Source organism: Argiope bruennichi, chromosome 5, assembly GCF_947563725.1.
Source record: "Argiope bruennichi chromosome 5, qqArgBrue1.1, whole genome shotgun sequence".
NCBI lineage: Eukaryota > Metazoa > Arthropoda > Arachnida > Araneae > Araneidae > Argiope > Argiope bruennichi.
Window position 1 is genome coordinate 35,005,339 of NC_079155.1, and position 26,354 is coordinate 35,031,692.

Genomic DNA, 26,354 nt, shown 5'->3' on the forward strand with positions numbered 1-26,354 from the left:
ATTAAGATCTAAAATATACCGAATACCGGTATTGAAATTTTGGTCCGGTATTGCAATCCCTAGTTACCACAGAGTGGAAAAATAAGAGCCCAAAAACTAAAATGAAGCTTGATTTCGAGTTGTTGAAAAATAATTAATTTTAGAATGTGGATAAATTGAAATTATTACTGAGAAATGCAATTTGCCATTACTTTTTAAAGTTATTGTATTAATAGCTATTAAATTATTCTTAAGAATATTAAACAGCTCACTTTATTCGTATAATGACATTGCATGTAATATCGCCCATTATCGTCATTACATCTAAATCTCTTATTAAAATAATTGTAACCCCACATTACGCCATTTAGTTCTTGAACTGTAACGTGTCTGTCTGTGTGTGTGTGTGTAAACATATTTTAACAGTGCTTGACCGAAAAGATGGAACTTTTGGACTTTTAATTCGATTTCATCCCGGAAGGCATAATTTTTACAAATAAAAAAGGGTAAGAGACCTCAGTCTACATCGCTACACAAGATCAAAAGAAATCGAAATTTTTCCCTTCAGTGATTTTACTATGAGATTTGGATAGGGATTCCTTTGACACATGTCGATTTAGGAAAGGGAATCTTCGGTATCTTTAAAAGAATGTTGTACGCATTAGAGATTTTTATCCCTTCATTCGGAGCGTGAGAAAATGATGAGATCATTAACTTTCTAGAGCATGTGTAGAATTAATTAAATAAAAAGTGGGAATGGGTATGGAAATAGGAGAATTTAGAATGAAGTTAATATGGATTAAATTAAGATAAAAATTTGGAAATTAATTAGATTTTAAAATATCATTACACACACACACATATATAGATGTATGTTTCTACATCTTATCTTCGCTGTGCTTCTATTTTTCATGTATCTAGACCTGATGCAAATAAAAAAAACTTTTATTGCTATCCAAAGACTTAGGAATGACTAATGCCATATATTTGAAGTGTTTTTGTCTATTAGAGTTGTTTTTTAGAAGATATGTGTTTCGTGTGTCTATTTTTGTCAACCCTTACAAACTCACAATTCAAGTCATCTCGAGTATTTCAAAGGTTGGTCTTGTCCACCAACTTTCCCTTTAAAAAAATCAGGTAATTACTGGCTTTTAGTGGCACTTTTTTGCCTTGCAAACAGAATCAAATCTCGGAAAAAGAATTTTTTCTACCCTCTGTCAATATTTTTAATCATGCTTTCAGTCATTCATGACAAAATCCATGTGTAGGCAGATTTATGTAGAAAAATACAACATTTCGGTCCAAGGATAAAAGAACAAGCAACAGACAAGGAAGTGAAACCACAAAGAATGCTAATAATAAACTAATTAAGCTGCAAACTTGAAATTATTTTAATAATTACGATGCAAACCCAGTTTACATTCCGGAAATTAAACATACGGAAGTGGATATTTAAATTATAAAATAAGAAGAAATGATTCAGTTGGGCAAGGTTGTCAAGAAAAAAAAAAAATCTTAAAAATAGTGGTATTCTCTTTTTTTTATTCAATAAATTCTGTTTTTGGCATCGCAACAGGTTTGTTAAAATTTAATTTATGCTCATTTTTTTAAAAAAAGAAAGAATATTTATATGTTAAACAAGATTAATTACGTTTTATTGAAGGGGTATTATTATTTTTATTCAGTTAGTATTATTATTAGCAATTATTTTACTTCGTAAAGGTATAATTAAATTTCTAAAAATCGCCACGTGTATTCCAAAATCTTTTTATAATTTTCATAGAAATGTTATGCATTAAGTTCCTTTGTGTTGCAATAAAATAAGCCATGTAAAAATACAAACAAAATTAATTCTTTAAAAAACTAGGACTCGACTCTGCAATCAAAATTTAAGCACATTAAAGTATCGTCTACTAGTCTTTCAAAGAGTGACACAAACAATGTGTAGTCACAAAGTACATAATAGATGTTCTAATAAAAAAGTCATTAGTGTTAAAAATTGATTTTTTTAGTGCAAAATATTTAAAAATATAATTTTAAAGTTTTTTTTTTAAATAGCGTTATTTACTACATAGTAAACAATAATTCAATTTTAAAATAAAAATTAACATCTTTAATTATAAAAGGAAGTGTTTATGTGTCAACGGTGCCCAGATAAATCTATCTCATTTAAGCCTTGAAATTTCGTATGCGGGTAACCGTAATCGTGACCTCAATACATCTCAAAGCCAGAATTTTAAAATTCAGTATAGAATTTTTTATTTTTATTTAATAGTGTTGCTTTGAAAGATTTTCCGCAAGCATTTCCTTATGTTATGGCTTCTAATGATCACAGGGAAAAAAATCATTACATCTACAAACAGAGCAATAATTCATTTTAAAATATTATTTTGGATCTCTGATATATTTCATTGAATTATAAGAAATCTTTAAAAATTAGTCACGTTTCCCAAAGCAATTTCAAAATTGGAACTAAAATTGCTACATCCGATATTCTATTTCCATTAACTTTTTCATATTTTTCTAGGTGATTATTTGAATAATTCTCGCTAATTTAAAGTAAGAAGATCAAAATACCTTTATTGATTGATTCTTAATTACTTGTTCTCCAGGTAAATTATTTTTTTCATTGATCCAGACAGTGAAGAACAAAATCTTCCCCTGCTTAAGTTTTGCTTCTTCATTGATTTGGCATTTTGCCAAATTAGGAAACCAGGATTCAAGAAAATTTGTTTTAAAAAACACTTATATGGACGCAAAATCTTTCCCGAATTTATTAATCGGTATTTGGCAACAGCTTGTAAGTTTTGACTGTATGCGGATTTGACTTCACGGAAAGCCTGGGATAACGATTTTTTTTTTCTATTTTGATTTACATAGTTTGAGAAAAATGAATTTGAATAACGCACTTTATTGTAAATTTAGTCTAAAGCCAGGATGCATTGATATTTCATTTGTGGAATTTAGCTCGAAGGAAAGGTCAGAGCAATTTAACTCGCTTAATAGTAATTACATTAGAACGTAACATTTTAGAGTCAGTTTCAAGTTATTGGTTCGGTAACTGGTGATATATATTTTATAACACACATATCTTTCATGAGAAAAGCGTTAGAAATTACATCACATTTTAGAACACCCTGAGTTCGAAAAACATATTTTTTGGAAAATGTCTGTCTGTGACAAAGATAACTCAAAAATGCTTTGAGCTAGAAAAATAAAATTTGATATACGGTCTTTACACCAAATTAAAAAAAATATAAGAAAATTTTAAGTAAAATCTTTTTAAAGGAAGTTCGTCTGTCCGGTTGTTCGAATATAAGTTAACATGATAATTACAAAAACAAAAGAGCTACATCAATAATATTCGGTACACAGATTTAACATCCAATGTAGACATCTGCCAAATTTTAAACCCAAACCAACAATGGATTGACTATTTGTCGTTCTGAACTTTCAGAAACATGTAAACGCGATCATTCAAAAACTCAAAGGCTTGAATATATCAAATTAGGAATGGGATTTTGTGACTATAAGCGCAGTTTTGTGGCAAATGTTTAAGAAAGACATGCCTAAAACACAAATTCAATTTTCGGACACTATTAACGCATGCTAGGGATTAATCGCCAAATCACTCGCCAAGAATCGCACTATAGATTTAGTAAAAATGCTGAATTCCCGCCAAAGGTTAATATTTCATAACCATTGTTCGCCAAAGTCATGCTAGGAGGAGACTAGGATAACATTTTTAATAGAGAGTATTCGAGAAAGTCTTGGAGAGATCTGTCCCGCTGATTAAATTTGCTTCTTGATTAATGTAGATAAATTTGTTTTATAATGTATAGACTATAATGGTAGATTGACTTATAAGTCAATTACGAAATTTGTATTAGATTCTGTAGATCATATTAAAAATTTGTAATTTCGTTTATAAACTTGTAATTTTTGTTTAAAAAGAACACACTATTTTTAAATTTAAATTAGAATTCTTTTCACGAGAAATATTGCAGTCAGCTCTATGGAAGAGGAAACACAATGAAATATCTTATCTTTACATTTAGTCATAAGTAGCAAAGTAATACTTAAAACGGCTTATACAAAAATTATATTAAAATGTGTGAAAAACGTATAATTTTAGAAATTAATATGGAAGAAAGGGCGGTGCTTAGGCTGTGCTTAAAACTTGCATAGTCTACATGTTCCAATCGGTCTTAATCCGGTTCTGGTATAATTTTGAGGGAAAAAATGGCAGCTATTCTAGTAGAAATTTGAAAGTGTCGATGGTCCGAATATTCTACTCTTCTTATAAAGTCATTCAGGTCAATTTCAGGTACATCTGTATGTAAATTTCTTATAAAGTCATTCAGGTCAATTTCAGGTACATCTGTATGTAAATTTCGCCTTATAGCTTTATGTTTATTTCGAATTATAGTATTCATTGCTTTGAATTACAGTAGTTTTAATTATAGTAGTTTCGAATTATGTAGTTTTTTTCGAATTATAGTATACTTTCCTAATATGAACGTCTAAAATTTGTTAAAAATCTACAAATTTGTCGTGAGGGCAACCAAAAATGTTTCTTCTCTTCAATTCATTTTTCTGTCGGGTTCCGAATCATGTCGGCATCTTGGGAAATGAGAAGGCAGACTTGGCTGCAAAATCTGCATCGACTTCTTTGAGCATGTGCCTTCCCTTTAATGATGTTAAAAGGTCCATTGCTCATCATTTCTCTTCTATCTGGGAAAAATCATGGGATCTGTAGATTGAAAATAAATTACATTTTATTAAAGTGGACATTGTTCCTTGGCCTGTTAATCCTATACGTGAGATGGATGTTAAATTGACTTGTCTCCGTATAGGACATACGCGCTTTACCCACAAACATCTCATATTTGAGGAAAATTTACCTATGCGCAACAGCTGTCAAATCAATTTTACTGTTAGGCATATCTTAATTGAATGTCCTATCTTTAATTCATACCGTGCTCGTTTTTTTACCTTGTATTCAACATTACAGGACTTGGTGGGTGAAATATACCGCCCAAATATTTTTAAATTCTTAAGAGCTATTAGCGTTTTTACTTATATATAGACTTTTTAATTATTCTGTTTGCCTTGAACATTCCTTTTTCTAGTACTTGTACATTTCATCATTGTTTCAAATTCTCATAAATCATAGTTTTAAATTTTAAAATGTTACAATCATTTTCACATCCTTTTCTTTTTGAATTTTTTTCTTTATATATCTGTGTTAATTAAATAAATGGGCATTTTTTAATATATTTTATACTTTTACCATTGGATTGGCGCAGTGTGGCCAAATATGGTTCGTGTGCCAATAACCCACACAAACCAAACTTCTTCAATTCAATGCATTTTTCAGTTATCGTTTTCACAGATAGACAAAGCCACAGACGGACTTAATTACTAAAATTTGTTTGTCGAATTATATGAAGAGTGGAGATTCGTTGAAATTTTGAGATCGAATTTTTTTTATGATTGCGATGCTTTCTCCCTGTGTATTACATATACGAGAAAGTAAATTAGTGTTCATATTTTGCCGTTGACTTCATTTTAATGGTATATAAGCAAGGAGGAAATAAAAAGGAAACGACATGATTTCGGGTAGTCGCTGGTGAAAGCTGGAGCTGAAGATATCTCAGCCTGAATCCGTGGTTTCGACAAACCGGTTTAAAATATTTCATTGACATCCTGTTTACTAGATAATAGGTGAAATAGTTATCTACTTTACCATTTCATCAAAAATTTTGGTTGTGGAGATAAGCCTAATGCTTGAAAAAAATGTTTTGAGCTTTTTTACAGATAGGGATAACCCTATCTGACTGCGACGTGCACTTGACCTAGCAGCATAAGCATTGGAATGATTCATGGCAGCAATTGATAGTGGTGTATTGTGGGTAATATCTTTGTTACGAAGAAACAATTGTCGAGATTTGTGTGTCAGTAGGTAGAGTTATTCAGGGAATGTTATCGATCACGTGAAAGCAAAATCCATTTTTAGATTTAAAGTCGTGTTTTTCTTGGAACAATTTGAAACTTTGTATCTAAAATCTTTTATCTGAAGAGTGTTTATCTCAAACGACCGAGGAAAATATCATACATTTCAAGTGATATATGGAAATAGAATTCAAATAAATGGTATGCGCATTTAATTCGAGATAAAAAAAATTAGCCATATGCGTTGTTAGCATGATTATTTTTTGATTTAATAAACTATCGACAATTATTTTTGTATTTATTTTATATGAACCCTAATTGATAGAATCAATTCATACTCTCTTGATATAAGATTCCTGAAGGTAATATAGCCATTCTTTTCTCAAACTAAAATCTGTAGTTAGAGACAATGTTGAAAAATGAGAAATTGATATCCGTAAATTAAGAAATGTTAATAATGTATATCTTCTTGTTTTAAATATTAAGTGGGCTAAGTTTAGTTGAATATGGTCCAGTTGTTTAGGAAGAAATGTAAAGCAAAAATAAATACATATTCGCTATAACTTTAATTCATAGTAAGATGTAGAAGTGTATCGGTCTATAAACGTTATGGAAGTTTGCAATTCGCCGTTTATTCCTTTAATGTAATCTCTTGATCTACAAATCGTCTCTATATTTATATCCCCTCCTTCTCTTTGTTATACTTCTCCTTTTCTAATGCATATTCGATCACATTCTTGTCATGAGCAGAATTATCGAACACTCATTCTGAACCCTCTTCACAAATCCATTACATTTTTTTTTTATTTATTTCATAGACGTAAATTTCTCGTTTAATTCCCCGATTTCTATTATTCTGAAATTGTCAAAAAAATTCTTCTGTACAATTTATTTTTATATACAGGAATTCTCGACGCTTTTGCGCATGCGCCAGTCAACTTTGATATAACCAAAATAGATGTGAGATGGAAGATGTGGGGAAAGTGTTAATTTTTTATTAAGTAATGTATAGATAACCATAGCATTTGTTTCAAATGAAAAGAAAACAGCACGGTTTAAATAAAAAGAGAATAACCGAAAGCAAAACATTTCTAATAAAGAAATTCGAAGGAAAAAAAAAAAGAAAGCCTTATTAATCACTGCGAATTACCCATTCTAAAGTACTAGATACAGGTTCCTAAAACGGCAAAATATAATGATATATATAAATTATTTACTATCAACTTTCAGTCAACAACTACAAACGATACTTTGAATTCAAATTCAACATTTATTATATTATACATTAAGTATAATATACATTGTACTTATAAAAAGTCTAAACCAATCAATATAAAATATAATTTTATTGCATTTTTCTTTTAGAGGTAGTGATAGATTTAAAAAATTAGTTAAAAATAAACATGTCCAGAAAAAATGTATAAGTCTCTGTACTGGATTGTAGTCGTCTGAAAAATAATTAACATCTGCTTTTTCAGTTTCGAAAAGAAACGCATAAAAAATATGTCGTATCGCTCTATTTCCTTGACTGATACTGATTTCAAAAACAATTAACAGCTGTTTGAGGTTTGAAAAAAAAAAAAAGAAAAAAAAAAAAAAAAGAAATTTAAACTTAACAGATGTTTTTGGTATGAAAGACAGAAACGAATTTAGGAGAATGTCCTTTAATTATTTTAGTTACCATACTTTTTAGTTTTAACAAGATTGCCATAATGTGGAAAGTCAGGAAATTTGTCTTCTTTTTTTCCAAAGAGCTTGGCCTTAGAAATCTTTATTTGGCTTCTAAAAGAATTTTGACCTTCCCTTGCTTTATTTTTTTATTTCTTTTACAATCAATTCTACTGTTTTTTGATAAATTTTTGATTTTATACTCTTGAAATATTTTGTTTTTTCGCATTTAGCTTTTTCTTTGAAAAAGAACAAAATTTTAAAGAAACAAAATTCTTCTTAAAAACAAAGCCTCTATTTCCTTTCTTCAAACCATAATAACCAGAATATTTCTACCATAAACAGTTATGTTAGAAAAATTTAAAGGAACATGGAAAAGGCTACTTTCTTTATTATTTTAAATTTCTTGAAGACTGAATTTATCAACGAATAGTTACTGACAGCATAAAAAAGTGGAATATCAAAGCCTTCTCTTAAAAAAACCCCAACTTAAATCTAAAAACTTAAGGATTCTAATCTTCAATTCGAAACATTGTGGCATGATAATATTACAGGCTTAATTCGTTTATTTTTATTTAATTTTTAAAATTTATTATTTATTATGCAGCAATTACAACACGCGCACACAACAAATGCATCTAAATACTGTAGCAACATGTATCAGTAATTAAAATAATAAAAAGTAGTTTTATAAGTTATACTTACAATATATTTAAAAATTTATTAAAATTAAAGAAAAAATGGTATGGAAATACATTTGTTATCAAAGATAAACTTTTTGAATCTTAAAATGTTGCTAATAAGGTTTTCGAGCAACAATATGCTCCATAGTTATTACAGATAAACATCACATTTTTTACAAATTTTTGATTAAAAATCTAATAAAAATTTCAGAAACTTCTTTTTTTCAGAGAACATCTACTATTTAAGAAGTAACTGAGGTTGCTGCAAAATTTGGTAGCTCTAAATTCAACGAATTGGTATGTAAGAACTTTTAAAGGATTTTTTCAGCAGGGAATCGCATCACACTTGTCGCAATTTAGGGATAAAATGCCGGTCTATAATACAATGTCGTGCTTATTTCTGAAGAAGAAAACGATTATATATAATTTTTAATCACTAATAAAAAAGAAAGAATTTCTTTATTTTTTTAATTGAATGAAACGCTTTTCGAGAAACTGATAACGATCGTTTCAATGCTAATTGTAATAAAAATAGAATGGAATCTTTATTTAAAAAATGAGTATTGATAGAGAAAAACGACCAAAGATAATATTTAGAACAACGCAATGTATTCTATTTGGAAACGATATAAACTGCATTGGAACAAAGAATTGCACGTGCTTGAAATTTTTATTATCCTTTTGAAACTCTTAGGCATCTATTGCAATTTCGGAATCCGTTTTCTTTTCACTAATTAAATTAAATCTTTTAAACTCTTAGCCCTTTTCTTATTAGTATTAAATTTTTTATATTTATTATAATTAAATAGAAAATTAATATAAGTTTTTTTCTAATAACTTTAACTTACCAAAATTTGGCAGTTAATTGACCTAAAGTAGTATTCACACACGGCCAGCTACTACACGTAGTAGAAAGCCACGCCTACCTCAGGAAGATCACGTGACTAAAATGGGGCAACGTCAAATAGTTGCCCCGGTAAGAAAATTATTTTCCATTGTCCTATTGAGGTCATGTGATCTATGTGAGATAGGCGTGCTCTTTTATTGTGTGCAATAGTTAGCCTAGTTTGAACGCTATTTTATACTCCTGTTTTTAACTAGTAAACTTGATTTCGAATGCAAACGAAAGACATAAGATGGAACTAGACCCTTGATACCAGGCAATTTTCATATTATTGCTTTCAAAAAGTTCCTGATCTTCTTAAATATGATTCAAATATAAATTGATTAATTATTTAGTGCCACAGAAAATAGGCGATGAATATCATGTATCTATCGAGTTAGATCTGGTTTCATCTATATCAAATATATATACAACACATGCGCGTAAGTCGCTAGAGGCAATCAAAATATACCATTGTAGTATAGGCCATGGACAAACTCCATCACAACTAGGCGCTGGCTTATAAATCTCTTTTAGTGTCAAATATCTGACAATACATCACATTCTGAGGCTCCCGTAACTAATTTATTACCTTGATATCGTCTCATGGGACTTTTACCTCTATTAAAAGATTTGTTTAAGGGGTAACGATTCTCAAGTTCCGAAAAAGTGCAGTGATGATGGCAATGAAGATAATGGCAAAAAGGAAGTTTCTAATTCGCATTAACCTCTTTTATAAACAATAGCAATAATATAGAAATATGATGAATTTTTACATCGAAAGAAACACCCAGTAAACAGGTCCTGTTCTTATTCTTCCTCAATAAAATGAGTTTTGAAACTTTTTTTAATGCAATAGTACACCAGCTATTTTAATTAGCAGGAAATCACTCTTCTAAAGTTTTCAATAAGACATACTTTTTTTATTCACTAATTTATTACACTTAGAATAATTTTGTGAAGAAAATAAGTGAAAATACTTTATATTTTACCGATATCCATAGAAGATTCTTCAGCAGCAACAACAAAAAAAATATCTTCGCTTACAAAATAAAGAAATAAAATTGTAAAAGAATATTTTTTTTAAAAAATTGGAATAATGATGTAATTCTATTTCTTGAATACATTAACTATAGTCTATTTTTAATGAAAGGATCATTCATTTTATGAAAATAATATCTTTTTAACGGCTTGATCTTAAGCACGAATCTTACGTCATTCTTTGCCACGAAGACGATGAAATCAATAAAGAAGTATAGATAAAAAGGGTGTGATTTGGGAAAAAGTTGACGATGGATTGCCAAACGATGATAATACACATCCGTATTTGATATAAAATTTTATCGCATTCTTGGTTTATTATTTTACCTTCCAGCTGGTAATTGTGTGGACAGAGAGAGCTTTGAAGCAATAATGTGTCGTCACTCGAAAATGCCGCAAGAGCTTTTATGTAATTGATTTTCTTTTGATTTCAATTTACAGCCCTCTTCTTTTTTTTCTATCTATCAGGAAAGTTCCTAATCTTTTTATGTCATATTTGTTTGCATAACAATGGTTGCTAAGATATTATTTATTTGATGCTAGAATGATTAACGAAATAATTAAAATTTACTACCATGCATTTGCTTAACAGAATGAATCCCAATTTATGTATAAGATGCCAGATAAATTCTTTCTCCTTAATTTTTGAACGCCGACAGCTGCAACCATAAAAGTGCTGTCTTAGTTTAATCCTTTTCTGTCCTTGGTGCTTTTATGATTGTGGCTGTCAATGCACTTAAAATTACTGTCTAGACACTTTAATGACTGTAGCTGTCAACAGTTTTTTTTTTTTTAATAAAATGGCTGTGGGCAATTTAAAGATATTACCAGAAAGTCAAGATACGCGTGCGGATCTTGCAAACTCTACAAGTATATATGAGAATATTGTTTATTACAAAACTATGGAACAAAAACTATTCAGCATTATAAGTACTGAACATACATGTTTGTTTGTGTGTTCAGTATATTTTAAAAAAACAACAACAACCTGATACTCATGCAAAGTATGAATTCTATCAATTACTGATATCAGTTTATAAGTTTCTGTTTCGAAGAAAAAGTTTATTTTAGCATGGTTATATTTTAGAACTTTGAAAAAATTCTTATTGGTAATTACTGAATTCTAAGAATTGCTTAGTTTAAATGCGATATCTTTATTCTCAGCCTCCCTTCATGTGTCGTTTTAAAATAAAATTTTAAAAATAGTAAAAAATATGTTACAAACTAATTTCTACACTAAAGGTTAAGATGCAAAACCATTAAATTGTGTTGTTACATGGTAACAAGGCATTAATAAGTTAATAAGAGTTGGAAAGAAAAAAGGAAATTATATTTAAAAAATTTGAACTTTACTTTGCTTATTAACTTTTACTAAACAGAATTGAAGAAACTATGTAACTTTAAAATATTTAATTATCGTGTTAATTTAATAATTTAACAAAAATGTTTACTTTAAAAAAATGAAAAATGAGGTCGAATTATCTATACAGATAAAAAAAAAAAGTATGTTTTGTATTTGTATCTGTCTGTTTGTGTGTCTGCGATGCGAAACAAATCCATCGAAGTTACAGGCATGAAATATGGCATACAGATAGTCGTAATATGATTCAATTCACTTAGAAACACAAAATTCAAAAATTTGATATGAAAAAAATATTTAATGATTTGTGTTCCTTGAATGATTTTTCACACTTATTCACCAGTAATAAGGTTTCTATAGATTTTAGAAGAAAAAATCTTTAAACCATCAAAAAAGGAAAACAACCGTAATTAAAAAAAAAATTTTGAGGGGGGGGGCTTGATTTAATGTACTGAATTTTAAGAAATTTTTAAAAATTAGCATTTTTTTTCCGAAAACTCTTAACATTTGAAATTAAAATTTCTGTATTTAACTTTGCAATTCTATTATCTTTTCCAAATTTCTCAAGGTTGTTTATGTGAGCATTTATTTCTAATTCAATATAAGAATGATCAAAATACCTTTCTCAATTGATTTTTAATTAATTATTTTCCAAATGAGTTGAAATATTTTTTTTTCAGTGATCCAAACAATGAAGGAAGAAAGCTTCTTTTCCATGAACGATTTGGCCGTTGCCAATAAAAATGAATAAAAACTCTTATGTACAAGTAAAATCTTGTCAAATTTGTCAATTGTCGTTTGGCAGCATCTCACAAATTTACAATGTTTACGTTCTTGAATTAGTGAAAAGTCTGAGATTTCGGTTTTCAGTCAAAAACGTAAAAATGTAAACTTGTGATAAGTTTCAAATATTGAGTTTTAATGTCCAATAAATATCGTTTTAAGCTTGAATAGAAGATTTATACAAATCGTACTTTCTGATTATTAAAAAAAATAAGAAAGAATACAAGAATAAATCTATAAATGTATTTAAAAATATGCATTGTATTTTTGTGATCATCCATGAAAGCAGAATTATTTTCCATAACTTTCGCAAGTATACAGAAAAGAATATACACGTATTTCGCAATTCTTACATAATCAAACTTTTATGGAAACTATATCGTGATTAAGGGATTTAGGTTTGCGATGAAAAGACTTTCAACAAATCTTGATTATTTTTGCTACATAATCTGGTATTTCAGACAGAAAGTGCAACAGACATAAAAAAAAAACTTATTTCAATTTTAAAAGCAATTTCTTTTAAAAGATAAGCACAATCTATTTTAAGAAAGTATTTTTTACTAAATGAACAGCTTTCGATTTCGTTAAGCCGATTTTAGCAAAAAATGCAAGAATTTCCTTTGTAGAAAAATCAGGAATAAATATGATTTCAAACAATGAGAAATCTTCACATATTTGGGGTTTATTGCGCTCATTTTTTGGAAGGAATTCATCAACAACTTATTTGTAAATATTTATCGTTTTTATAAAATAATTTGTATTTAATAATTTGTAAACATACAATAATTTGTATGTTTTTATAAAATAATTTGCATCTCTATAAATAAATGTTATGAATATGAAGCCTGTTTCGGAAAGTGTTTTCTGTTCTCCAAGACTACATTTACAGTTATTCTTTGATGATATTGGATTTCGAACCAAAACGCCTGCCATTAGAGCTCAACCAAATTAACTTTTTAAAAAAAATTACCTAAAAGAATAGTAAAATAATGCATATTTATTTAGAAGTAGTCTTTGGCGATCAATTTGTTCGCCAAGAATATGGGTTTTCCTGGTTGTTAATCTATTGATATAGAATGAATTTATATAAAATTTCACTTTTCTTGTTTCATAAGACTGAAAAATTAAAGATTTGTGGGAAAAAGATTTAACTTTTTCTAAGTTTGTTTTCAAAATAAGACATTTTAACAATACATGAAAACTAAATGATTAAATTTAACATAAAAAAATTAACTGACAAAAAAAGTTGCGAAATATATATACATAAGATTGATATATCCAAGCATTAACTACTTACCATTTGGAAATTCCTTGACCTCAGAGTTGTGATGAATTAGTCAGTGAATCGAATTTAATTTTTACTTATTCAAAAACATGCGGGAGTAATAATATTCAGCATTGATTTGGTGGAAGTTCAAGATTATAACCTCATCAAAGATGAAAATATGCAAAATATTAATCCCAAGCTTTTAAAAACAGTCGAAAAAATGTTATTAAATACATTACAGAAGTATAAAAATGATATCACAATATCTCCTTGTAATTATCCATAAGAAAAAAAACCCCTCTGAATATTAGCTATTTTGAAATAAAACCAGACTAGAATTCGTAATTGGAATACAAAACTAAAAACAAGTATTCGTTTTAAATAGAATGATTTTGAGAAAAATGCAGTTAAGAAATTTATTTTATCAAATATAATGAAGTTTTATTCAGTGAGTTCGAGCTAAAATATACGAAGATTTATGATACACCAAATACAAACAATCGAATTTAAAAACACCGAAATATGAAGTAAATTGTTTAAACAAATAACAAAATAAATTATTTTTAAAACGTAGGATTAAAAAAGTAAACTACTGCTTTTGGATATTGAAAAGTGGCACAAATTGCAAAATAACAAAGGAAGTAAAAATTCTGAGAATCCAAAGGAAGCAATTTTTCCTTCTGTTATAACATAAACAATGAGAAAAGCATGCAATTGAATTTTTAGATGAAATTCAAAAATCGTTTGAATTATCAGAAGAATAAAAATATCGTGACAAATTGTGTATAAATTACGATGTAAAAAATTTTTAATTAGGGAAAAGATTACATGGAAATAAAATTGCTGTAATTGTAAAACAAATTTTAAAACTTCAAGATGGTATTTTAAGTCCTTTTTTAGATAATATTTTCGGAATTTTTACAAAAAATTCGTCAAAATTACTAAATTTTTTAATAACTGATATTTTTATTAGTATTTGGACTTTAAGAAATGAAACTTTGCTAGCTCAAAATATAGATAGGGACTAATCAAAGAACTAATCGGCTTAAATTTTCCATTAATATTAATGGCTGCCTGGATATTACTATTTTTTTAATAAAGTAGGCATTTTAGTTTCTTATTTCAACATATTTTTAACATGTTGATGCTTTGCTTTAGATAAATCTTTTTTTATTTTATCAATTTTGCGAAGATTTTTTTTTTATTTGTATGTTATGATTCCAAATTGTTTGGAGTTCATGTTTGTACAGAATACAACTGAAGTAAACGTTTGTTATTTATAAATATTCTAGTAATAAAATAAATAGAATGAAATATATAAGAGCATAATCCATTAGATTTGATAAAGTATTCGTATTATCCTATTATTTTATAATTAATTGAATTTGTATTTCTTTCAAATTTGATTATTTGATCAGAAAGAAAAAATTTAAAATTACATTCTCAACCAACGGCCCTAGGCAAATGTCGGAAATCCGCCTCTGCGTCCTTTTGAGCAACAAACAGCAAGATAAACACTTATGTAACAATACAAAGTGCATTTCCCAATTAATGCTTTTTGAATAATTCAGAATCAATATCAGATAATTATAATCTATTGTATGATACTGTACTGTTAATTAGGCTAAATGATTCCATTAAAAAGCGCACTAAAATAGACGACACGTCACGTGGCCTAATGTGCCACGTGTATGCCTGTCACGCGTGAAAAAAGTTGTTTTCCATAAAAGTGATAAAAACGTTCATCCATTCACACTATTAATTTTTTAAAAAATCTAACGTTGGTTTAAGTGATCTATTCATCAAAATGCTGCGAACAAGAAGCAAAAGTCGGAGTCCAACTGCAGTGGTGACACTCGGATCAGCTGGAATTTAGAACTGCCGCATCATCAATCACTTTTTATCAAAATTGGTTTCGATCAATCAAGCTGAGCAGCGTGATTTTACTACGGATTGTTCTTCATCTGATAAATTTAACGGGTACTACGAGTTTTTGTTCATTATATTGAAGAACAGTTGATAGAAGATATTATCTAACCTTGTTTGCCTCAAGTAACGTAAAGAGGATGGTTAAAAATGTTATCAGTTTTAGTGTTAAAAAGATACATTCATTTTCACTCTTTCAAATCCCTCCGATAAAGCTAATCTGCACATTTCTTTTTATGCATATGAAGAGTTTGAAAACAATTATAACACGTGACCTCGTAGAACGTGCTTTTTTCCCCAAAAAGATTTTACAAACTTAACTTACACAAGCTTATGGCAAATTTCTGAATGAACAAAAACAATAATTATAATAATGCAAATTTTCAGAATCAAATCTGCGTTTAATGAGGGACTGAGTAATTCGATTTGTTAGATTGAATTTAAGCTACCTTGTTAATTTACAAGACATCTGGAAATATGAAATTGCTAATAATATAATGTTATTTGAATTCTGTTATATATTCACTTCAGCGAAACTGGATTAAACGCTAAGAAAAGCTAAAAAAAGCTTAAAAGCTTTGAAGCTATAAAAAGCACAATAAGAATTTCATTAACTCAAAAATTCGGAATGTATAAACAAAATGAGAATATGAAAAGAAAAAAGCAATTATCTTAAATTAATATTGTTCAGTAAATATGTTTTTAAATGAGTTTAATGTTGTATTATTTTGTACAGTTAATGAAAAATTCTGCTAATATTAAAAATAAAGTAATTAGTAATAATTACTTTAATTAATATTTAAAGATATAATTAATTTCAAAAAATGTGGCGGTAATTATAATTTTAAAGCTAACAATTTCAATAAATAAATAAATAAATGATAAACAAACAACAATAAAAAAAATAGATACAACGAGTATACAACAAAAATTAAAAAATAAAAATACCATTGAAAATTTACGGATAAATGTTTTGTAAAAAGTGTGAAATTTAATATTTCCTTTTAGAAAAAAAAAGAAAGTGAATATTAGATTTGCCGAATAAAATAGTAATATTTTTTTAGATATTAATAATGAAATTCAAAGAATTAAAGGCCTAAAACATTTATTTACATACTATCTCTTATGATACAAGGTAAAAATATATTCAATTAACTAGAAAAGTAAGAAATTTTAAAAAATCGCCTGTTTTTAATTTCGTTGTCGAATTAAATAAAAAAAATTAACTAAAATAAATAACGAATTAACTAAAATAGACAACATTTTATTAGCATGTGTTTAGGAAATTCAAAGAACCAGAAGAAAATTCGAATTATTGATAAATTCGAATTAAAAATGTTTAAACGGCCAAATTCTACCACATTTACAAACTCCATAAAAGCAAACCGAAATGGACTAACTCAAGACTAATAATTAAACCAACTCTAATATGGATGCAAAATTGTCGACATAAAACGTTCCGATGTTTTTTTTTTTTTTTTTTTTTTTGAAAACGCAATATTAGAGATACTTTTTAGTGATATTTTGCGAAACCAACTATATCTAAAAATATGTTTTGACTTCAATACTGATTGCGTAACTTGTCCCAGTTGAAATTCTTAAAAACACGAGTATTTTGAATACGACTACTATATAATAATTAATTAACGCGTGAAAGTTTTGTAAAAAGTGAGAAATTTAATCTCTCTTTAAAAAAAAGAAGGAATATTAAACTAGACAAATAAAATAACCATATTTTTTAGATATTAATTATGAAATTCAAAGAATTAAAAGCATAAAAATTTATTTACATTTTATCTCCGAAGGTACAAGGAAAGAATTACTTAATTAGTTAGAAAAGTCAGAAATTAAAAAAAAATTGTCTGCTTTTAATTTTGTCATCGAATTAACCAAAATAGATTCGAATCGCAGACAATATTTTAATATTATACTTTTAGGAAATTCAAAGAACGAAAAGGAAATTTGAATTATTGATAAATTCGAGTTAAAGTGTTTTAACAGCCAACAAAGATGTTCAACAAGGCTGACTCATGCGTGTTGATAAATAAAATATCATGTAGACAATTAAATAAAAGCAAAAGGTAAAAAGAAAATCTTGCTAAATGTTATTTAAGAGCTATTTTTGAATTAAATAAACTTCAAGAACTTTTATTAAAGAAATTCACAATTAAATTTTTCCTAATATTTTCGAAGAATCGACATAATCTTACAATGCAAATAAGACTATTTTTGTATGTCTTTTTTTAGTAAATCGTTGTGTATTCATTTTCTCAGTGTTTAAAAAAAAAATGGCAATCTTTACAAAATCCCAGGTATTCGATAATGCGGTGTTTACCGACATAGGAGAAAAAAATTTGCCGAGTATATGCTTAATTTACTGTGATTTAACTATAAAATCCATAAAAAAATGTAACAGTTATCATAGTCGAAAATAATCGTTTGTTTTTATTTTTGAAAAAAAAAATTAAAATTTTAAATTTAAAAAAGTTTTTTTTTCAAAAAAAAAAAAACCTTCCAAAAAAAAAAAGAATAGCAATAAAAAAAATCGTTTTAATTTCGATTTATTGAAAGAAAATGATTTAAAATATCGAAATATATTGAATCAAAATTGTAGGAATATTTGCATTATTGTTGTTATTGTATGTTATGTGATGAAAATTCATCAAAAAGATTATTACAATCAAAGTGAATGCTCTAATAATCATCTCATTTAATTAAGTTATTCCAAAGAAAAATTTTAAATAATTAAAAAAAATTTGGAAGTATTTTAAATTATACATATGTTGTCTGAAGTTCTAAGTATAATAATATTCTAAAAAGATTTTACAGCCTTATATATAGCTATATTGCAAGACTGGAGTTTAGTAGTTAATTGCATTTTGCATTAAAAATCAATAATATGCAGTTCTATTTAGTACGTCATTTTGAAATGGTCCTGTAGTCCTAGAACGACGCGGTAAAGAAATTTCACTATATATGATGCAGTTGAACTTAGCTAATTCGAATATTTTAATGAATTTTATTGGGGAATGTTTATTTCCGGTCAGTTGAATTTCCTATTAGCATAATGTTAAAATATCGTTTGCTTTTCAAAAGTGCATTGATAAATTCGAAGTAAAAAAGTCATTTAATCGAATTTTTCTTTTTCCCCCCTTTGAATATGTTAGATTAAGTGCAGTTTGTTTCGTTGTAGCATTGTATTTTAAAAGGTTTCTTATTGTTTGTTTATTGAAACTATTTAAGTAATTATTGAAATTATAACTTTTGAAATCCTAAATTTTTGAATGATAATCATTAATATTTAAATTATTTAAATTGATTATAAATTTATTAATTGTGAATTATTTATTAAGCACTTAAATATTAAAAAAATAATCTTTGCTATCATTTTTAAGTTAAAAATAATCATTCATTTTAAAACTGGTTTTCCTTAATTCACATTTTTATATAAATAAAATTTCTATTCTGATACCGACAGCTTCGATTCAAATAGCAATTAAATGGAGATTCCTGAGAATCAGATAATTGGATGTATATTATACAGCATTCTATTTACTTTTGCACAAATAAGACAGCGCTTTGCGAAATATAAATGACCTTGAGCATAAAATAATTTCTGCCATTTTTGAAGTATTTTCTATGGTTTTCTAAAAATATTCTTAATAAAATATAAAAATAAGGATAAAATTATAAAACCAAGATTTCGAATCATAGTAAATACTCTCGATTCAAAGAAAAAGAGAAAGAAAAGAAAAATAAAGAAAAAAAATGAAACTATTAATTTTATGCATTTTTGGTATACTGCTAATTTTTATAATCTATACTTATAATAAAGCTCAATGTGTGTGTGTGTGTGTGTTGGCGCTCTACAGGCCAGGTCATTTGACATACAGCTACCAAATTTGGTACATGTATACCTTAGAGGTCGGGAATGTGCACCTGGGGTCCCTTTTTTTGAAATTTTAATTAGAATTTTAATTATTAATTAAAAACTAACTTTCCCGCCAAAAAAATATTCCATTTTCCCCACCGCCAACTTTTCCGCCAAAATAATCTTCCATTTTACCCAACGCCAAATGATTTAGGCTTTAGTTCTTTTTTTCTCCCAACAGTAATGAGGCTAGGGTTAAGATTTTTCGACGGATTATTTCAAACGATTCTGTTTATTTTCTTAATGTTTTATGCATTTAAAATGAAACATTGTTAATTAATCCATGTTTCAGATTCATTCTGAAGTACTTTTGAATTAAAATAACACAGAATAAAGGAAATTAAAAATGTATAATCTGCATAGCGTTACCCCAACTGGCGTAGAAAAATTCACGCATTTGCGTTACCGTAAAAGACGAAGAAAATTCACGCATGCGCACTGTGTTCTGATTGTTGGCATGGCAACCATGAACAACGGACGATTTAAATTACTTTTAGGTTAGTTGTATGCTTTTGTAAGTAAATTGTATTTATGTTAGTTATATATTTTTTTGTATATGCTTATAGTTTTAAGTACATCGTTTTTTAAATAGTTTTTTTTAAACCTGTTTTCAATGATTTAAATTATTTTTAGGCTAATTGCATGCTTTTGTAATTAAATTGTATTTATGTTAGTTATATATTTTTTGATATATGCTTATAGTTTTAAGTACATCGTTTTTTAAGTAGTTTTTTTAAACCTGTTTTCGACCGATTATTTTAAACGATTCATTTTATTTTCTTAGAGTTTGATGCATTTAAAATGAAACATTGTTAATGAATCGATCCGTTTATGATGAATCTGAGAAAATTTTGTTGGCAAATTCTTGAGATATTATATAAATTAAGAAAGATATTCTTTAGTGCCCATGAAGTTTAAACGCTCAGTGACTCTATTATCAGTAATCAGATTATTAAAAAAATGCTTTGTTTCAGTAAAAAATATTATTATATTAATTGCAGATTAATCCTTTACACTTTAATTTAAAGCATAAATTCTACGAGGGGTAACAGAAAATGAGAGAGATACATATCACGTTATGACTGAAGGCCTTTATAATATTATGAGCGAATTATATGACTATCAAAATTTGAAGTTTTAAAATATTTTGCTGAAGAATCTATTAAAGTTGGAATTGCATAAAATATTTAATTATTAAAATTTTAACGAACATTAAGATTGGCGAACTGGCTGGTCGCCAAAGGCGGCTAGTATAAAATAAGAATTTAAAACTGGCGCACATTGAAATTAATTTAAAAAGCGTTTGTTGCTACGGATTTCAATAATTACGGGCTGTAAAATATTAATTTGAGTAGCATATATTTGAGGTGTAATTACAATTTTTAAACTTAAATTTTATTTTAAATTAAATTATCTTTGTGAATGAATTATCATATTTGTGATGAAATAAAGAGTCTAGTTTAATGTGATATACAGAAATTATTCTCTCCCTGACTTTTTAAAGTTTTATTGTTCAGTTTTAAAAACTAAAGTGAATGATTATTTTTAACCCAAAAATGAAAGCAAAGATTTATTTGTAATATTTAAGAACTTAATAAATAATGCATAATTAATAAATGTATAAGCAACTTAAATAAGTTAAAATTTCAATTTTAAATAATTCTACTATTTGCTGAAAAAAATGTGATTCATCATTTTTATTGTATAAAGAGATGTTTCATTAGAGCATTGGAAAGATTACAAAACGTGACGGTTCGGCAAATCAATAACATGCCGTTATTTGTCCGAAACAATAACATACGGAAAAAAAAACCCACTTTGATCTTTGAAAATTTAATAACTTTCAAACAAATAGTTAGCCAGGTTCTTCTTTGAAAAATTAGACAAAAAGCACCATTACCAAGTTGATAGAATTTAAACACCCTAAGCTTCCGAAGAACTCCAGAATTTTCTTTTCTTTCCAGAGTTTTCTTTTATAAAGTATCTTCAACAGTTTTACCATACCAATTTTTCTCTGATTCGAATTTTCTCGATAAAACTTATAGAACCTCATTCTCTCCTTCTTTCTCTCGCCTCCCCCCCTCTTTCACCAAAGTAAATTTCATAATTAACTAAACACACGAAAATTTTTACGCGTAGCCAGTTGAAAGGTTCAGTTGCTGAAAATTTTTATCGACATGCTATTATTCCATCCAACTGAACGTCCGGAGAAGAACTTCGAGTTTAATAACTAAGTTAACCCTCCCTCAAATCAGCACTTTTATATTTTATTAAATCAATAAAAGTAAATGATGTTACATACTCATTGTGCATGTGTATACAACATGTAATAGTTACTGAGTCAACTCTTGATCAAGTGACACAAGACCAGCGCACCGTGCCATTTTATTTTTTAAATCCTTTACGTGACTGGCAGGAGGAATTAAAGGAATGTTCGATGATTGATTTACTTTTATTCTTCCACAATATGAAATATTTTATGATTAGCTTCATAGTAGTGTCGAAATAATTTAGAGCGACGCAGAGTATCGATTTCTTTTGTTAAAATCACTTATCAAATTTCATTTATCTAGCTCCATTCATTTCTGAATTATCACATTCCCATACACATGAAATAGGCAAACTGACAGAACAGTTAATCAGCGTAAGGATTTAATCCGATATTTCATTTTTATTTACAAACTAAAAAGCCCCATTTCATCAGTATAGCTAACTGCTTAAGTTACTGTATTTATATAAACCGGCTAGAAGAGACAGATCAGGAATTTCAACCAAAATTTGTAAAAGCACTACAAGTAAGCAAACAAATGAAATTCCATTTTTTAAAAAAGATTTTAAGAACAGTAGCTTAACTTGGATAAAGGGAGCTTGGGACATAACATTTATTTTTCGCCTTTTCACTTGGTGTCATTTGACAATCGCTGTATTTTTTTTTTTCCCAAAAAAGAGAAAAATACATTTAAAAACTGTTGTCAGGAAATCTTGCAGGACAGAGACTGTTATATTCCCCCTCTCATTAATCCCCCCACGGCTTTGAAAAATTCGGAAATGTGAATCAAATTGTATTTGTCTAAGTCATTGCATTTCTATGGGTGCAAATGTACAAATCGACACACGGTCCATCATAGACGGATTTGATATGAATTCTGATACGTATATAGCGATTTCGTAATAGCGAAGGCCCAACTCGCAACGTTTGGATTCGAAGCCGAGTAACCTGACCACTAGACAAAAGTGATCACTCCTGTCCAGTAGCTGTTATCAGGCTTATAAAGCTGCACCTCACGTATCTACACCTTAGAAGCTAAAACTATTTATCCAATATTTTATACATCTAGTTTTATTTTCAGTTTTGAAGCTATCGCTCTTAAATTGTACTCGGACAGATAAATTTCCTGTGAATGGTTTATGTTCAAAATTTTATAGAAATCTATAAATTTAATGTAATTATGTATCAACTTTCATCCGTATAGCTCAAATTATTTTTGAGTTATCGCGCCTATAAACAAGCATAATTATAAAAACGTATTTTTCAGATCCAGGATGAATAAAACATGGAAATTCATCAAAAGTTTGAGGTCGAATTTTTTGACAATTACAACATCTAACTTTTTGTTATACTGCGTATAAGAGAAAATAAAAATGTTAATCCATGCTTTTTTTATTAATGTTTTTAATTATTTGAAACTGTGGTGATATTTGCTCAATAGTTCCAAGGAAAAATTTGGATTGTACTCTGCCAGATAATATTAGAAAAAAATGTGGGAAAATATAAGAACAAATTATATCTGATGCTGCTATTACGGTAGGCAATTACAGCAAAAATTACACAAAAATTGCAAATTAGAAATTAGACTTAAAGTTACATTTTCAGAAAATACGAATCGATCTCTCACACTATTTAACAGTAATATGATTTTTTTTTGGGGGGGGGTGGCTTTTCTTATTTAATAATCCGTTTACGCATCCGTAAATAATTCCTTAATCCTTTAATACATTCAAAAGATTAAACTAAAATGACATATGCATGAAAAGGCGATGAATTGAAATTTTTATAAACAACTTTGATTACTACGAATTTTGTGATACTATTAAAAATTTATTTGGAAGTAAAGTTTTTAAAATTACTTGTTAAAGTATACTACTATAATATCATATAGTATTGAAAACAATAAAAAAAAATTAAATTAGATATTTAACAAAAAGTGGAAGAAAAGTCTTTCTTACCTATTACATATTTCTCATTTTATACAATGAATTTATGTGCATGCAGGTTGACATTTAACAAAAAAAAAAAAAAAAATGTTAATCGTCTTTTGATATACTAACTGTCTGTGAATATTGATTACAGCATTTTACATCAAATTAAATTCATTGAATATTTTTTTTTTCATTATTAATTTGGCGAACAAACTATGTTCAAAGTTTCTCAACGGAGCCGATTGAATCTGTAAAGTAAGGTAAGATAGATTAACATTTCTTTCATTATTATTTAAATTAGGACCAAATAATTTATTAAGTTTTAATTTTAAGGTTTTAAAGCCTTTTACTAATTTATCAACGGTGAATAATTCTGAATTCTCAGTTTTGGTAGTAAAGTTTACTTACTCCTCGAAAGTAATCCCTCCGGAGGGCACTTCAAAAATGAGAATCATCCGGCATGGTGGTTGACTCTCGCCTCCCTGGTGAATACAGAAACGGTACGGGGATGGCTACCCCCTCTACCGATGATGGGATGTGTCTCCTACAGGATAGGTTGTACCGTGGCCAGTGATGGTCCTTAGGACTCAATCATAATTCCTGCTAATGATGTAGTGGTGTTCCGGTTATTCAGATTATTTCAAATGCCGTTTCAATTCAGAGCAGCCTTTTGTGGTTATTCCTTGAGAGTGATTTCGAAACGATAGGTGAAAGAGATGTATAACCGATTTTGCATCGTATAAACGAAATAATTGGTAATTGCAAAGATTACGAATATATTGGACTATGATGGCATCTAAATGAGAATTGCATAAAGGGTATTTTATTGAATATAGTTGATATTATTGTCTAGGATTATATTACTAAAAATTTCTTTATTTGGATAATAATGTTTATGGCTCACGAATAAACTTTAAATTCATGCGAAAGACAGGTGTAACTTTCTGGTATTGTGTGTTTGCCAAACTCTGGAAAATAAATAAGCTGCTTTATTCAACGCAATTAATAAAGAGAAAAAAATAGAAAAAGAAAGAAAATTATTTCCTCATCTCTGATAGTATATTTAAATAGATGTTTGCAAGAGGCCATTTGAACAGCAAAATAATTTTTTTTGATATTAATATAGGAAAAAATACTCGGTAATTTTAATAAATGGGCAACACAGTTCTATTGCTAATTTCGCCCTTTTTTCTACAAAAATCGAAAATGCAAATATGTTTTTTTATCTGTCAGTTTTAGTTAACTTAGCAGTATACGGATAAAATAATATAAACTGAAATTTTGTAATTATTTTAAAACAGTTCTTTTAAAAATCTGCTTTTGCTCTTTAATGTAAATGCAAAGTTTTTTAAAAGAAAAATTAAGTCCAAGTTTAATATGTCTAAGTGTGTATTTTATATGAATAATTTTGGTTAAAAAGTAAATTTTTAAGTTACTAACATCAGCAAATTCGTATTCATTGAAAACGATTTTATTTCTGATATAGGGAAAATACTTTTATCGTTTAAAATGAAATAAAAATAGAATATCATATAACGATGAGCACGTTTTCGATTACTTCACTGATTTTCATCGCAATCGCAATAATGTTTATTCTGTTTTGTGCTTATAAGATACTTACACGTGTCGCAGAAGAGATTTCCCGACTTATTTTTGCGAATTTTTAAGGCAAAGTTTTTAAGGCTTTGTTATTGATAAAGAAATGTCTATCCATATATAAAGACGAAAATTTGTTTAAATGTCTTTTATAGATATGTACAAATTTTGTTCTATGAAATGCAGCAAACGTACTCTCAAAGGAAACATAAAGATCATTATCAACTTTTCAGTCCAAAAGTTATAATTATTTAATAATTAATTAAATAAAAACAATACAAATTTGTGTTGATTTTCACTCAAATTTTCCTGAAAATATATCCTCACAAAAGTAACTTTCATTTCTATAAAATTGTTCTCTAATTTTTATAAAGTCTTTAAATTTAAATCAATGCACATTCTATTACAATATTTTTTCTTACATTATATTATGTTCAAATTAATTACATTGCAGTTATTTTTGTCATATGATGTGACGTCACATAGTCTGAATCTATTAATAAAAGCATTTTTTCTCAGAAATTCTTTTTAAAAAATTCAACCAAAAGGTTTATAAATATTTTTAATTGAAAGGAATAATCCATTACAATGTCAGAAATTATTGATAAAAATCTCTGCTTTTTAGCTTTCTGACATTGTTTGTCAGCAGTTTCTAAGCTTTATTCAGTGTTTAAAAAAACAAGCCAGTTGCTGTTAATGGCATTAACACTTGCAATGAATTTATCTTTTCAGAATAAGATAGAAAAACCAGTTCAGCCACAGATTAAAGGACAAAGTTAAAAATTGAAGCGTAAGATTCCACGATAGCCAAGAATGATTGATTATTTTGGAAGTAATTCATCATGATTTTTCAAAGAAAAGATTAGATAAGACTAGTAACCAATAAATAATATCAAATAAACAAAAATAAGGCTCTAGTGCACTTGCAGCCTTTTTTAAGTCACATCAAATAATAATAATAATAAAAAAAAACTTAATTTTACTTTATGTTTTTTTTATTAATTTTTTTTCGTATTTTATACATGAAAAATTTATTGGCCGGTGAAAGAATAGTACAGTTTGAAACTGAAAACATATCACCT

General features: G+C 27.8%; 1 protein-coding gene across 2 annotated transcripts in view; it reads right to left on the reverse strand.

Annotated features, from left to right (window-relative positions):
* The window catches only part of LOC129968683 (choline-phosphate cytidylyltransferase A-like), a 63,419-nt gene that overhangs the window by 34,487 nt on the left and 2,578 nt on the right, over positions 1–26,354 (reverse strand). Inside the window, exon 1 of one of the 2 annotated variants that reach the window (XM_056082824.1) lies at positions 3,510–3,521. The exons of the other annotated variant lie outside the window; for it this stretch is intronic. The gene's annotated coding sequence lies outside the window, so the exon portion shown is untranslated. Of the gene's footprint in view, positions 1–3,509; positions 3,522–26,354 lie in introns of those variants that run through there. 2 annotated transcript variants of the gene reach the window in all.